General features: G+C 40.4%; 1 pseudogene across 1 annotated transcript; it reads right to left on the bottom strand.

The window, feature by feature from the left end:
* Positions 1-1,006: 1,006 nt before the first annotated feature.
* LOC308658228 (natural resistance-associated macrophage protein 2-like) lies at positions 1,007-10,697 on the bottom strand (annotated as a pseudogene). Its single transcript has 10 exons — positions 10,638-10,697; positions 8,638-8,793; positions 7,556-7,605; positions 7,293-7,411; positions 6,177-6,262; positions 5,105-5,217; positions 4,823-4,966; positions 4,020-4,101; positions 3,261-3,410; positions 1,007-1,252 (listed from the first exon to the last, which is right to left on the bottom strand). The product of its transcript is annotated as a natural resistance-associated macrophage protein 2-like (transcript).
* Positions 10,698-13,966: the final 3,269 nt, after the last annotated feature.

The following is a 13,966-nucleotide window of genomic DNA, read 5'->3' on the forward strand; positions in this document are numbered from 1 at the left end:
CCTCACTAAATTGCTAAGTCTGGCCTTGAACTTGTGATCCTCCTCCTTTAGTCTCCCAGGACACTAGCCATTATGCCTGGCTTCCATTATTTTTTGCATACCTGTAGGTACCAAATCTATAGTTTAATTATGACAAATGCACTACATTTCCTTTTTTTTTTTTTTTTTTTTTTTTTTTACAGTACTGGGAATTGAACCCAGGGCCTCATGCATGCTAAGGAAGTGCTCTACCACTGTGCTATTTCCCCAGATCTGCGTTTTCTAATTAAAAAAAAAAAAAAAAAAAAAGTAGTCTGGTTAGGAATCATGCACAAAGAATTCTCTCAAAGGATAAAACAAGTTGGCCCTTGGGCAGCAACCTAAGACTTTAGTATTGGAATAATAGCAGCTAATGTTAGCTTTTCAAAGATCCTTCCTAATCCAATTTTCATGTAGGAAGTCAAGATTTTTAAAAATTCCTCTCTCAAATGTGTATGGAACAACATGCCTGTAATCCAAGAAGCACAGGAGACTGAGGCAGGAGAATCACGAGTTCAAAGCCATCCTCAGCAACAGCAAGGTGCTAAACAACTCAGTAAGAACCTGTCTCTAAATAAAATACAAAATAGGGCTGGGGATGTAACTCAGCAGTTGAGTGCCCCTGAGTTCAATTCCCAGTTCCCCCCACCACCACCCAGAAATACATACATGGAACAAAGTCTTTCCCAACCAGCAGTTGAGTCCTAAATCCAGTGTGTGCAATAGCATATATCTGTGACTATCTTCACACAGGAAGCCATAAAAACACACTGGCTCTCAGGGCTACCGGAAGAAGACAGAGGAGTGATCCTGGGTTTACTTAGTATAGACATCAGTGGCTTCTTCAGTCAGCAGAACTTTGCTTACTGTGTGACCACAGTCTAGGAAGGACTTGCCCAGTACAATCAAGTATTGCTAGCCCTGGAAGATGACATAGTCATCACTCTGAAGAGCCCTCTCCTCTACCATGCTGGTCATGTGGCCCTGCTCAGATGAAACCTGCTCCCTTTCTTAAACATCCAGCTTTGCCCATATTCTTCCATGACCCCGTGTTGCCCAAGTCACTCTTCAAACCCTGTGTTGCCTTCACTATATCCTCGAGTCTACCTTTCTCAAAAGTGTTGAGGGAGATATAGAAGGGCTTAGGCAGCCAGGGCAAGATGGCATGTGAGGAGATTGGGGGCAGGGCCAGAACACAAGAGCATGTAGAGGGTCTTCTGATGAGGTCAACTTCCTGCATGACAAAAGTGGACACAAGTGGGAGACTCAATCAGACAGACACTTCTGTACTCATGCTCCTCAGCAGGGGATCCAATAAAAAAAACTAAAACAGACGCATGGGAACAGGAGTCATCAATGAATAATGTTGAGGAGAGCATGGACAGGGGAGGAGATAAGGAAAGGAGGAAATTCCAGAGACCATAAAAAGAACAAACCAAAACTTCCCCACTAAATTCCCAGCTCCGGGGCCTCTTTGGAGAAGTCTGTCTGTCCCTTTTGCAATAAACCTGCTGCTTGCTTGCTATCTATGAGTCCTGTTCTTCAATTCTTTGCTGAATGGAGACAAGGAACCCTGCACCCCTAGATGGTAACAGTTTGCCCATGCTCTTCAAAACTGAGTTCTCTGTTCCTACTGCTTTGTTTGTGGCTCATTTCTTTCATGCAATGGGGAGTTACCTGATGACCACTTTTTTCAGTCCTCCCAACTCCCCATCATAAGGAATGGGAAGAATGATGGACAGACTCATGTGATGGGCATAGTCCCCTGAGCTGCTGTGTGAATTTCCTATTTTGTAGATAAACGGCAGTGACACATTCTAGAATCAGCCTTCACCTTGAAAAATGTGATTTCAATAATCTCACTAGTGTCAGGTTGCATGAGGACAACTTGCCACCTTTACAATTAATTTGTAAGAGGGAAAGATTCCTTTGACTTTTAAGTAAATTGTAAAAACAATTGCTATGGAGGATATATTCAGTTACTTGGGTTTCCTAGGCCCTAGGATCAGTGTTATCCTTGTATGATGGAGATTTATTGGGAAAGGAAAGATGAAGGATATTATAATCCAGGACACATTTTTTCAATACTCTCTAAAGTGATTTTCTCAATCGGATACCTAACCTGCAGCAGACATTGGCATAAGGACTAGGTTAGTGTTCTAGAGATCAACAGTACATCTCCAGCTTCCATCTTTAACCATCTTTGTAACAGAAATGGCATTAATTATGCTGTTTCAGAGAAATTGGTTTAGAATAGGGAGGTAGATTTGCTGCTGTTGTTGCTATTGCTGTTTTCACTAATAAAAGCAATGTTCATGAGGATCTGGATAATTGAGAATATATAATTTTACTTTCCTAAGAAAACTACCATTATCATTTTCACATAATTTACTCTAGACATTAAAATAATTATTTTCATCATCTGGGTACAAATAATTTTGCATTTTCTTTCTATGTTGGTATGGTTTTTATAACCAGGGTTTTAAAAATAATGACTCTAAGAATAATTGAATAAGAGTATCACTATTTATTTGTTTCCTTAGAGAGCTAATAAGTGGTGGTGCTCATCTGGGCTGTGAACCCACCTGTGTCCTACCCTAAAGTTCTAAATCACACTGCATTGTCCCCTTCTCTAACTCTATTATATACCACTATCCACACTTTATATTGCTACCTTCCTTCAGTTCCTCAAACATACCACGCTTTTGTACGTGGAAATCATAGACAAATCACAAAAATAGAAAATGTCAGATCTTAGGAGCCAAAGTAAATTGCATGGTTAAAAATATAAATGGCTGATTTGATGATGCCATTTTTTAAAACATCTTTTCAGTTGTTGATGGACTTTATTTTGTTTATTTTTAGGTGGTGCTGAGGATTGAACCCAGTGCCTTATACGTGCTAGGCAAACACTCTACCACTGAGCTACAACCCCAGCCCAATAATGCCATTTAATTGCCTCAATAACCAGGGGGCAGACTGTCATATGCTTTTTGGAATCCATTCATTTCTTTTTTTTAATAAGTTTTTTAGTTGTAAATGGACACAATACCTTTATTTATTTATTTGTTTGTTTGTTTATTTATTTATTTAATGTGGTGCTGAGGATCAAATCCACAGCCTCATACAAGCTAGGCAAGTGCTTTACCACTGAGCCACCACCTATTCATTTCTGAATGTCAAGTAGCCCACTTCTATCATCCTAGATACCCATGCCCTTGCCTCATCAGGACTGTACTTACCAAGTAGAACACAAACCTCAGATAAGCCACTGATCACAGCCGCCACGACATACAACACCATGTTCCCTAGTTCCTGGACATAAACCACTACAAAGTACATGTTGATGGAAGATATGTTGAGGACTAAGATCCCACTGGTGATGCTCCAGCCTCTGTGAAGGAATCAGCACAGTCACTGGTGGAAAAGTTCAGCCTGGCCACAGAGAGAAAAGGAAATAGCATCTCGAGGGGTAGACAGGGCAAGAGTTAGAGGCACTGTAAAAGGAACTGAAAAATGGTTCTTGCTATGTCCTGGATTAGGTTAAATGAGTCCATGATGGAAAATGACAGGGGGAAAGATGGGAAAAAATTACCATGAAATAATCTCACATCCTTAGAAAAACAAAAAACCCTAGAAATGCAATGAGCCATTCTGTTAGTTCCTGAAAATAAGTTATTTCAAATACTTCCAACACCTTTCAAAGGTACTAGTTTATGCCTTTCTCATTAAGATTAATTAAGACAGAATTGAAATGATTAAAACTTCAGTTGCTGAAGCCGAACAGTTAAAACCCTAAAAATTGAAAGAAAATGTTCTTTCTCTTCCATTTCTACATTCATACTCTCCATTGACAGTGTCCAAAAGGAATCAGCTAGCAATCATCTCTCAAGGCATATACTTCCCCCCAAATAATGACCTGTTAGATAAAAATACCCTCCTTGCACATATCACCCCCCCACCTCACCCCCACCCCTGTGAAGAACCAGAGTGAGCACTACATATTCCATTTCCATTGGGAAAGTCCCTCATTATTGGCTGCAAGCTTGTAAATGTGAGGCCAGGTTTGATAGCAAAGGGAAGCTAGAAAGGAAAGAAGTAAGATCAGATGGGGCCACTAGGAGCCCTATCCTACCCCAGAGAACAGAACAGTTTGTGCTAAGGAAACAAACACTGCCTTACCTATTTGATGAGAAATAATTATTCCTAGCATTCCTAAATGCTCAAGCATTATGTTGAAATGTGTGGAGCTATCCTTAATCTAGCATCAAGGATGATCATCAGTTTCTGTTTCTTTTTGCAATACTGGGGATTGAGCCCAGGGTGTTCTACCACTGAGCTACATCCACAGCTCTAATTTTTTTTTTTTTCAATTTTGAGATAGGGTCTCACTAAATTGTCCAGGCTGGCCTTGAACTTCCAATCCTCCCACCCAGTCTAATGAGTAGCTGGAGTTATAGGCTTGTGCCAGTGTGCTCAGCAGGTTTCTTTGCATGCTTACAAATGTCTGTACTTGACTTGCATTCTTAATTTCCATAGGACCTAGCACAGTCTCATACAGTGTTCCTGCTGGATTAAAAAACTACAATTTTGTGTTCTATATGTTGGCATATAGCTTATAATTCCAACTCAACAGGTTAAAAAAACCCAAATCATTCCTAGAAGCTATTTAGATAAAAGGATTTCATATACATTTCTTGCATACTAAGACCCAGGCCTCTTTCTTCCTCTCCATTTCCCCTCCAAACCCAGCACAGGTTTGCTCTCTGACTACATGGGATGAGTTTCCCCAGACCCTGCTCACCTGTAAGCTCTGCAGAACATTCAGGAAGTCATTCATCCCCATTAGATGCTCTACATCTTGGAAGACAGCAACAAGCAGAGTGGGGATGAGAGCAAAAGAGCATGTCACTCAAATAAAACGTGACCATTTTAGGTTCAGGAATCCCTGAAAGACAACACAGGAATGGGATGACAGGCTGGACCTGGAAGAAGAAAAGCGGGGGTTCTGGAGAGACCTTAGAAGCACAGGACTAAGGAATATATAAAAACCATGCCATCTCCCCTGTTCAACACCAGCACATACCTCCATGACAAACTGACCAGAATAGGTTCCTGTCATGGTGGAGCTCCATCCAGCAGCCAAGATCCCCACTGCCCAGATGCAGAGTGCCCGAAGTAACATCCCAGCACAATACCCTGGGACAGGCAAGGGAGAAGATATTTCTGTGTCAATCATCTGCTTAGAACACACCCAAAACACCATTTCTCTGTGACATTTCTCTTTGCCAAGAGTCGCCTATACTAGCACTGGCACTGTCCCAGAAGGTAGGCTCAGGTCTTGAACTGATTCTAGAGGTTTTCAATCTAAACATTGCTGGATGTTCCTTCGTTCCTAAGTCCAGTCTGCTCTCTAAAAGCTCTTAGGCCTTCACCTGCAATCACCATGTTCTTCTTTTTTTCTTTTTTAGTACTAGAGATTAAATCCAGAACCTTAAACATGCTGGGGAAGTGCTCTGCCTCTGAATTATATCCACAGTCCTTTTAAAATAAATTTATACTTTGAGATAGAATCTCACTAAGTTGCATTAGCTGGCCTTAAACTTGCTGTCCTCCTACCTCAGCATTCTCAGAAAATGGGATTACAGGATTTCACTCTCTTGCCCCACTTGCAATCCCCATTTTAATACTGAAAAAACAGAAGTCTTTACCCAAAATTTCTAAATTATATTTCCTAACACACTATTTTGGGAAAAAAGTAGTAGTAATATAAAAAAAGGGCTAATAAATATGGGAGATGCTGTATACTACATAATCAGCTCTTGAAGATCAAAATGAAACCAGTATAAAGGGACTGAGAAACCCTAGTAAGCAATACTTTACTGAGAACATTTTCTTTAGTCACCTCAATTAACATCCTGTAAAAGAATGTACTGTCCCTGTGAGTTTGGGAACAGCTGGTGTACAGTCCATCTTTTCAACTGATTCTCTATTCCCTCCCATGTAATCTAAAATGCTTGTCTGGCATTTGGACCTCTGAAATAAATGACATTCCAGAGGAGATAAACCTGCTCAGAATTGAAGTGAAGTCACAAAGACCAGAAAATATGCTGAGAAGATTGAGCCAAGAACAAAGATCATAACCTCCAGAGGCTTGCCCCTTTGTAGATATCCACAGCCAGAGTTGAGTTATCTTCAGGGAAGAGGCCAGCATGGGGACTGCTGCTATTTTTACACACATCAACTTAGAACTCAAAAATGTTTAAGAGCAACTTTTACTTTATATGCCAAGACCAGATGAGAAGAGCTCTCCAACACATCACAAAACAAGTCCTCTCAAGAGGCAGCTGGAGGAAAACCCTAGAGGCTGGTTGTGATGCGGGTAGAGGCTGCCAGTACTTTACTTGGGATCCATCAATCTTTCCACACTCCCATGCCATCAAAGTCTTTACTGAGAGCCGATATGGCAATATACAAATTCTGGGGCATTTTAAGTGAGGACAGCATACTAAGACCTGAGCCTAGTTCTTCCTCTCCATTTCCCCTCAAGACCCAGCACAGGGCTTACCATCTGACTATGTGGGATGAGTTTCTTGAGGAGAGGCCCTCAAGAAGGCTTCAAACATGAGAGGGAAAGGGAGTCCTTAGTCAAAACAGAGTCAGTGGTCAGAGGTCCTACTGGCGGGAAATAAATTGGGATCAAAACCACACAAGTGGGGCTGGGGTTGTGGCTCAGTGGTAGAGCATTTGCCTAGCACATGTAAGGCACTGGGTTGAATCCTTGGCATCACATAAAAATAAACAAATAAAATAAAAGCATTCTGATCTATCTACAACTACAGATTTAAAAAAGATCCACATAGACAATCAGAAATCAGGAGGACACAATTCAAAATGAAAAAACAAAGCTTGTCCTGATCACACTTTCTGTTTCCTACTACCTGACTCTTTCCAACCTGTTATCTCAAATGGCAATACTGACCAGAAGGCAGGCAGAAGTTGATAGACAGGAAAGAAGGGGGGATGACAAAGAGCTGAAGAGACTGAAGCCACCTACATGACAGCTGAGGCCACCCTGAGCCTGAGGCCAGCTTCCTTCCCAGACAAAAGTGGGAACAGATGGGTCCAGGCTTCTTCAGCCACCACACTATAGGCTGAGTGGTGCACAGTGACTAGAGTTGTGGGGTACAGCATGGGACCAAAGAGCCATTTTTCAGTGTCAATGTTATATTTCTCCAACCCCATTCCAGTCTGCATTTTACCCTAACACTCACCACTTGCTCGTTGGTTTTCCAAAAAAAGTGCTTCAGCAGAGACTGAGACGACAAAGACGTTGATGATGAAGGAAACAAAGAGGGCAATGCAGGATTCAATGAAAAAGTACTTGTTGGGGCTGGGGATGTGACTCAAGTGGTAGTGCGCTCGCCTAGCATGTGTGAGGCACTGGATTCGATTCTCAGCACCACATAAAAAAAATAAAATGAAGATATTGTATCCACCTAAAACTAAAAAAATAAATATATTTTTAAAAAAGTACTTGTTGGCTTCTCGGACTTCCTGCTTATTGGCCCCGTTTACCTGTCTAGACTAGGGAGATAACAGCCGCATTCATTTTTGGAGCACATGGAAATGAGTTTCTTGGGAGTATTTCAGGACTTTGGATATCAGTCCTGAAATGTCAGCGGAGAGATTCAGAGGGCAAACAACTGACTAGATGAAATGGGGGAGACCCAAGACTTATCTATATCCTAGTTCACTAAGCAGTTAAGAACTCCATTCCCTTGGAGAGCACTGTGCGTTTTCCAAATAGGGACCAGTGACTAAGTACTACCGACTCTCAGATATTGTGGCAGGAAGGAACACCAACCTACAAAAACAAGCTGATTTTGGTCCTAAAGGTATACAAGCTGACTTATAAAGGTCTCTGAAATTGTCCAGCAAAAGACTGCACAAGACTAACTGATATAGTATCAGGCTTTGAAGATTTAAACACAAGAGGCTTGGTGCACTTTATTTATTTATATTTAAATTTTATTTTATTTATTTTTTATTTTTTTAATATTTACTGTTTTAGTATTTTTAGGTGGACACAATATCTTTATTTTACATTTATGTGGTGCTGAGAATCGAACCCAGCGCCTCACACATGCTAGGCGAGCGAGCTACCACTTGAACCACATCCCCAGCCCAAATTTTATTTTATTTAAATATTTTATTTTGATTATTTTTTGTGTGGTTCTGAGAATTCATCTCAGGAGTACTCTACCACTAGGTAATATCCTCAGACCTTTTATTATTTTTCTGAAATAGGGTCCTGCTAAGTTGATGAAGCTAGCCTTGAATTTGTGATCCTATTGCCTCAGCCTCCTGAGTCACTAGGATATAGGCATGTGTCACTGCACCCAGCATCAGCCCTTTTATGAAGAACATTAGCTCTGCTTCTCTGTGAAATCAGTAATATCTGGTCAATTTGGTAATAAAAACAGAGAGTCCAAGTATGTGGACTTGGAAATATCCAGTCTTGGAAAAGGGCTCTAACAGATATATTGTGTCTCTTGCAATTAAAGGAAAAGACCTCATGAATGGTCCAGAAGGCCACCGAGATAAGACCTTATTTACCTTAACTAAGGTAGAATGTTTGTAAATGTTTGGTGATAGGATGAGAGCTCCCATGATGCCCACAGTCTGCTCAATCTGTGGGGTGCAACAACCAGAACAGGGTAACAAGAACATGCCCTGGAGTTCCTGGCTCTGGCTGGGTTTCACTGTAACATACTACATACCAATATAACAACTATTAGCCTTTACCAAAACATGAGATGGGGTAAGAAGGTAACATAGTACTGGGGACCTGTTGATTTGTATATGTGGTATCCCCCACAAGCTCACATGAGACAATGCAAGAACATTCAGAGGTCAAATGAGTAGTTTATGAGAGCTGTAACCTAATCCACTGATATGGATCAACTGGTTGGAAACTGTAGGCAGGTAGGGTATGTCTGGAGGAAGTGGGTCACGGGGGGCGTTCCTTTGGGGTATGTATTTTATCCTTGGTGAGCAAAGTTCTCACTCTGTTTTCTGATTGCCATGTTCTGAGCTGTTTTCCTCTGCCTCACCCTTTAGCCATGATGTTCTGCCTCATCTCGGGCCCAGAGCTATAGAGTTAGAAAACCATAGACTGAACTTCTGAAAACAAAACAAAACAAAAATACTTTAAACAAACAAATAAAAGTAAACAAGGCTTAGAAGAGAATTCAGGAGCCAGGCATGGCGGCTCATTTCTGTAATGCCAGTGCCTTGGGAGGCTGAGGCAGGAGGATCGCAAGTTCAAAGCCAGTCTCAGCAACTTAGTGAGGCCATAAGCAACTTAACTTAATGAGACCCTGTCTCAAAATAAAATACAAAAATGGCTGTGGATGTGGCTCAGCGATTAAGCACCCCTGAATTCAATCTCTGGTACAAAAAGAAAAAAAGAAAAGAAAAAGAGAAAAAAGAAAAAGAATTCAAGACTAGATTTTCTTTATGTTTTATATCATGTTATGGATGAACAAAACAGTTGTGTAGCTGTGCATAGAACACAATTAATATTTTAAAGAACCAATGCTAATGACCTTATTGTTATTAATTTCCAAGTAAATTCCCGTGAGACAAACCCAAGTATACATAATCAATTATTAACTCTCCACACTTATCAAGCTTCTGTTCCCCTATGTTTGTCTAAAAATTGGCTGTCTTTGGTACTCGCATATGATGAAAGACTTATTCATAAAAATTTCTCATACATTCTTTTCCCTGATTCAGCATTTTTCTTGGAAACCTTGGGCCAAACTGCATAATCAACTCATAGATTAGATACAGTTTTTAAAGTTTAGCCAGGCCAGTAAGCAGAAACCAGTTTATGACAACTAGACAGAGAAAAGTGCTATTACTGCAAAGAGTGATACTGATTTCTAGGAGTGTCTGGTTGGGGCTCAAATCAAGAAATAGTCACTGTGTCACCTATAATTCATTAACTCTTTGGATACAAAGAAAATTTAAGCTGAAATTAATATAAACCTGAATGAACAAAAACAGAACTACATTTGGCTAGCAACAAGAATAATCATGCAAACCCCTCCCTAACCCTCTCCAAGGCTGTTCTACTGTCAGGATGGCCAACTTGGTACCAGGAAATCTATTCTGGAAAGTCTTTAGAGCATCCAGTTGTTTTGGACTAGGAATCTCTGCAGGCCTTCCTGCACATGGATCTTGGCTATAGATTATATTTCTTCAAAATAAATAGACCAGGGCTGAACTGGCTTTTTGTTGAAACATGCAATACCATTAAATCATCATAGCATTGTTACTGTCTTTTACAGTGAAAGACTAAACAAAAAACAAAACCTTGTTTCAAAAAACTAATGACCAGGGCTGGAGTTGTAGCTCAGTGATAGAGCACTTGCCTAGCATGTGTGAGGCACTGGGTTCAATTCTCAGAACCACATATAAATAAATAAAATAAAGGTCCATCAACAACTTAAAAAAACAAAAACAACCAATGAACAGTGTGTAACACTTGCCTCATATCAAATGCTTCCAGCTTCTGCGAGCCTAAAGGGGAAATGCAGCAGTGAGCTCACAGAAGACACTTCCCCAGTAGCCATGTGATGGAAAGTGGCTCCTTTGATTGCCACTCCCATTCCCACTTGCCTTACCATATTTGTCCAAAAAGAGAAAAATAAAAGTATCTGCAATGATGATGAGAATTCCACCCCAAAGGGGAACCCTAGGTTAGAGATCAGAAATGGAGATTAAAGGAAAGATTGAAGATTAATTGAAAAATATTCTCCTCCCACTGATGCGGAACACTTGCAGAAGCTAGGATGTAGGGGAGGAGAGACAGTGTCAGGGAGCCAGGCCTCAGATAGTTGAGGATCACAGCACCAACTCAGGCTCAGGATAGACCTTAGGAAAGAGCACTTACCTAGCATATGAAAAGCCCTGGGATAGGAAATGAATAAACAGCTGCACACAGTGGCCTACACCTGTCATCACAGCTACTTGGGAGACTGAGGCAGGAAGATTACAAGGTTAAGACCAGCCTGGGCAACCAATGTAGTGAGACCTTGTAGCAGAATAAAAATTAAAAAGGAGAATGGAGGAACTTTGGATTGGCAAAGGGAAGGGGTGAGTGGAGGGGTCATAGGGGTAGGAAAGATGGTGAAATGAGAAGAACATCATTACCTTAGGTATATGTATGACTGCACAAATGGTGTGACTCTACATCATGTACAACCAGAGAAATGGAGGCTGGGATGTAGCTCAGTGGCAAAGCATCTGCCTTGCATTTGCAAAGCCCTGTGTTCGACCCCCAGTTCCAAAAAAAAAAAAAAAAAAAAAAAACAACCCAGAGAAAAGAAAAGTTGTGCTCCATTTGTGTACAATGAATCAAAATGCATTTTGTTGTCATATATAACTAATTAGAAAAAATGGATAAATTGTGGGAAAAAAACCCAAATTAAAAAGGGCTGGGATAGGGCTGGGGATGTGGCTCAAGCGGTAGCGCGCTCGCCTGGCATGCATGCGGCCCGGGTTCGATCCTCAGCACCACATACCAACAAAGATGTTGTGTCCGCCGAGAACTAAAAAATAAATATTAAAAAATTCTCTCTCTCTCTCCTCTCTCACTCTCTCTTTAAAAAAAAAAAGAATATAATCTCTTCTGCCAAAAGTATAGACTCATCTCTCTCTCTCTTTTTAAAAAAAAAAAGGGGGGCTGGGATAGCTCAGTGGTAGAGCAACCCTACGTTGGTTTGATGAGAGAGAGAAAAAAAAAGAAGAAGGGGTGGAGGAGAAGGAGGGAGGGAGAGAAAAGAAGAAGAAGGAGAGAGGGAGGGAGGGAGAGGGAAAGAATGAAGGAAGGAAAGAAGGAGAGGAGGGAGGGAGGAAGAATCAGAGCTGTACCTTTTAACTGTTTGCCATGTAGGTACCATGTCATCCTGTGGCTGATGGTGGAGCTGGTTATCATTGGCTCAGATGGGCAAGAAATCATTGGCTCAGCCATTGCCTTACTCTCCTGTCTCCTGTCTGTGGGAAGGTGAGGGGGTTTTCCCCTAGAAAGTTAACAGTGTTTTGCTGGATTTCAAAGTAAAGGTAAAAATGAAAACCCAACTCATTTTTAATTTTCAAGATTCAACTAAAATATTGTTTCTTCTATGGAGCCTTTCTGGAATTATCTTCCTCTCCCCTAACCCTCTTCTGTTCCCATATGAGTTATACATACTTTTATTCGAACCTGATCCCATTCAGCACATCATTGCATTGTGGCCCCAGATGGAGAAGATTGTGGACCCTGTGAACCAAAGTGGCAGCTGATTTTGCTTTTTTATTTTTTTTCCTCCTCTTGAGAGGAATGGAATTTCTGGTCATTAATTTCCCCTTAATTTCTTTTCTAAAACAGTCATCAAGGTTTTAATGAGGGAATAAGTATGCTAATATGGTCAAAAAGGAATCAAAAAGAATGATTACAGAAGAGAACAGCTATCCTAATCATGAGTGGGGTAACAAAACAAATAGAAAAAGATTTGGATCATTTTTTTCAAGGTGATATTTATTGATTCACTACTCTCCTTAAATCCCAATGATAAGTATCCTACTGAGAAAGGTTGTAGCCTTTCCTTAGCTTTTTTCCCTGCTGATACATAGGTCTTTTTCCACTTGGCTTTCTGGATACTTTTTCTATAGTTCAATATATTCCATACCTATCTTACAGAATTCTGGTATGCCTACCTAAAAGAGTTTTTAGGTTATCTACCTTCTGGGGTAGCCTACCACCACCTGCTAATTTGGAAACATCCTATTTTCCCCTTGATAGTCATCAATGCCAAGCTCTGTATTATAATATTTAACTATCCATGTCTCTCCTGTCAGGTTCTAATCCCCAGGTAGCTAAAAAACAGCCAATAGATCCCACTAATCCTGACTAATTTCAAAACCTTTCAGCCCTCACCTAAATGGGATTTATACATCTGACCACTTCTTTGGATCCAATCACAGAACAGCCCCTTGACACCTCCACAGGCTTTTTTCTTCTGTTTTATATATAATTCTAATAAGCTAGGATATCCAGTTATCTAAGCCCACAATAAATCAGAAATCTCAAATCAGATCAGAACTATGTCTTTACAGGAAAAGGGGAAGTTGGCACACAAAGCACCAGAAAAACTCAAGAAGCTTTTATCAGTTAGCTTTGGGCCTATTGATGTGAGACATAGAGCCCTATACTTCTGTCAGTTCTGAAAACATTCTTATGAGTACAATAATTCAAGTTTCTCATTGTACCCCAAGTCACCCAAAATTGATTAAATCTGATTATTATTTTTTAAAACATTTTTAAATTGTAGATGGACACAATCTTTGTTTTATTTATTTTTTTAATATGATGCTGAGGATTAAACATAGTGCCTCACACATGCCAGGCAAGGGACTCAACCACTGAGCTACAACCCCAGCCCTGATTGTTATTATAATGATGAGAAGACCAAACTTTTTGTGTTCTATTGGCTCCCTCTATGCATGTTATAGGAATGATCACTTAGAATACCACTTTTCTTAGATCACTTAGAATGTCACTATTGCTGGGAGTGGTGGCCCATTCCTGCAATCCCAATGATTTGTGAGGTTGAGGCAGGTGGATCACAAGTTTAAAGCCAGCCTCAGCAATTTAGCAAGGCCCTAAGTAACTTAGGGAAACCCTGTCTCAAAATTTAAAAGAAACGGGAGAGGGGGGCTGGGGGTGTGGCTCAGTATCCCAGGTTCAATCCCCAGAACCCCTCCAAAAAAAAATTCCAATATTATTATTAGAATGCTTTTGTAATAATGATTGATATTCTGTTTTAGAAAGTTCAGAATGTCATAATACATTTGAGGAAGAATTTCTATCCAAAACAAGCTTTTAAAAGTTATATTT

The sequence above is a fragment of the Spermophilus citellus genome (genome assembly GCF_964194105.1).
Source record: "Spermophilus citellus genome assembly, chromosome: 10".
Taxonomy (NCBI): Eukaryota; Metazoa; Chordata; class Mammalia; order Rodentia; family Sciuridae; genus Spermophilus; species Spermophilus citellus.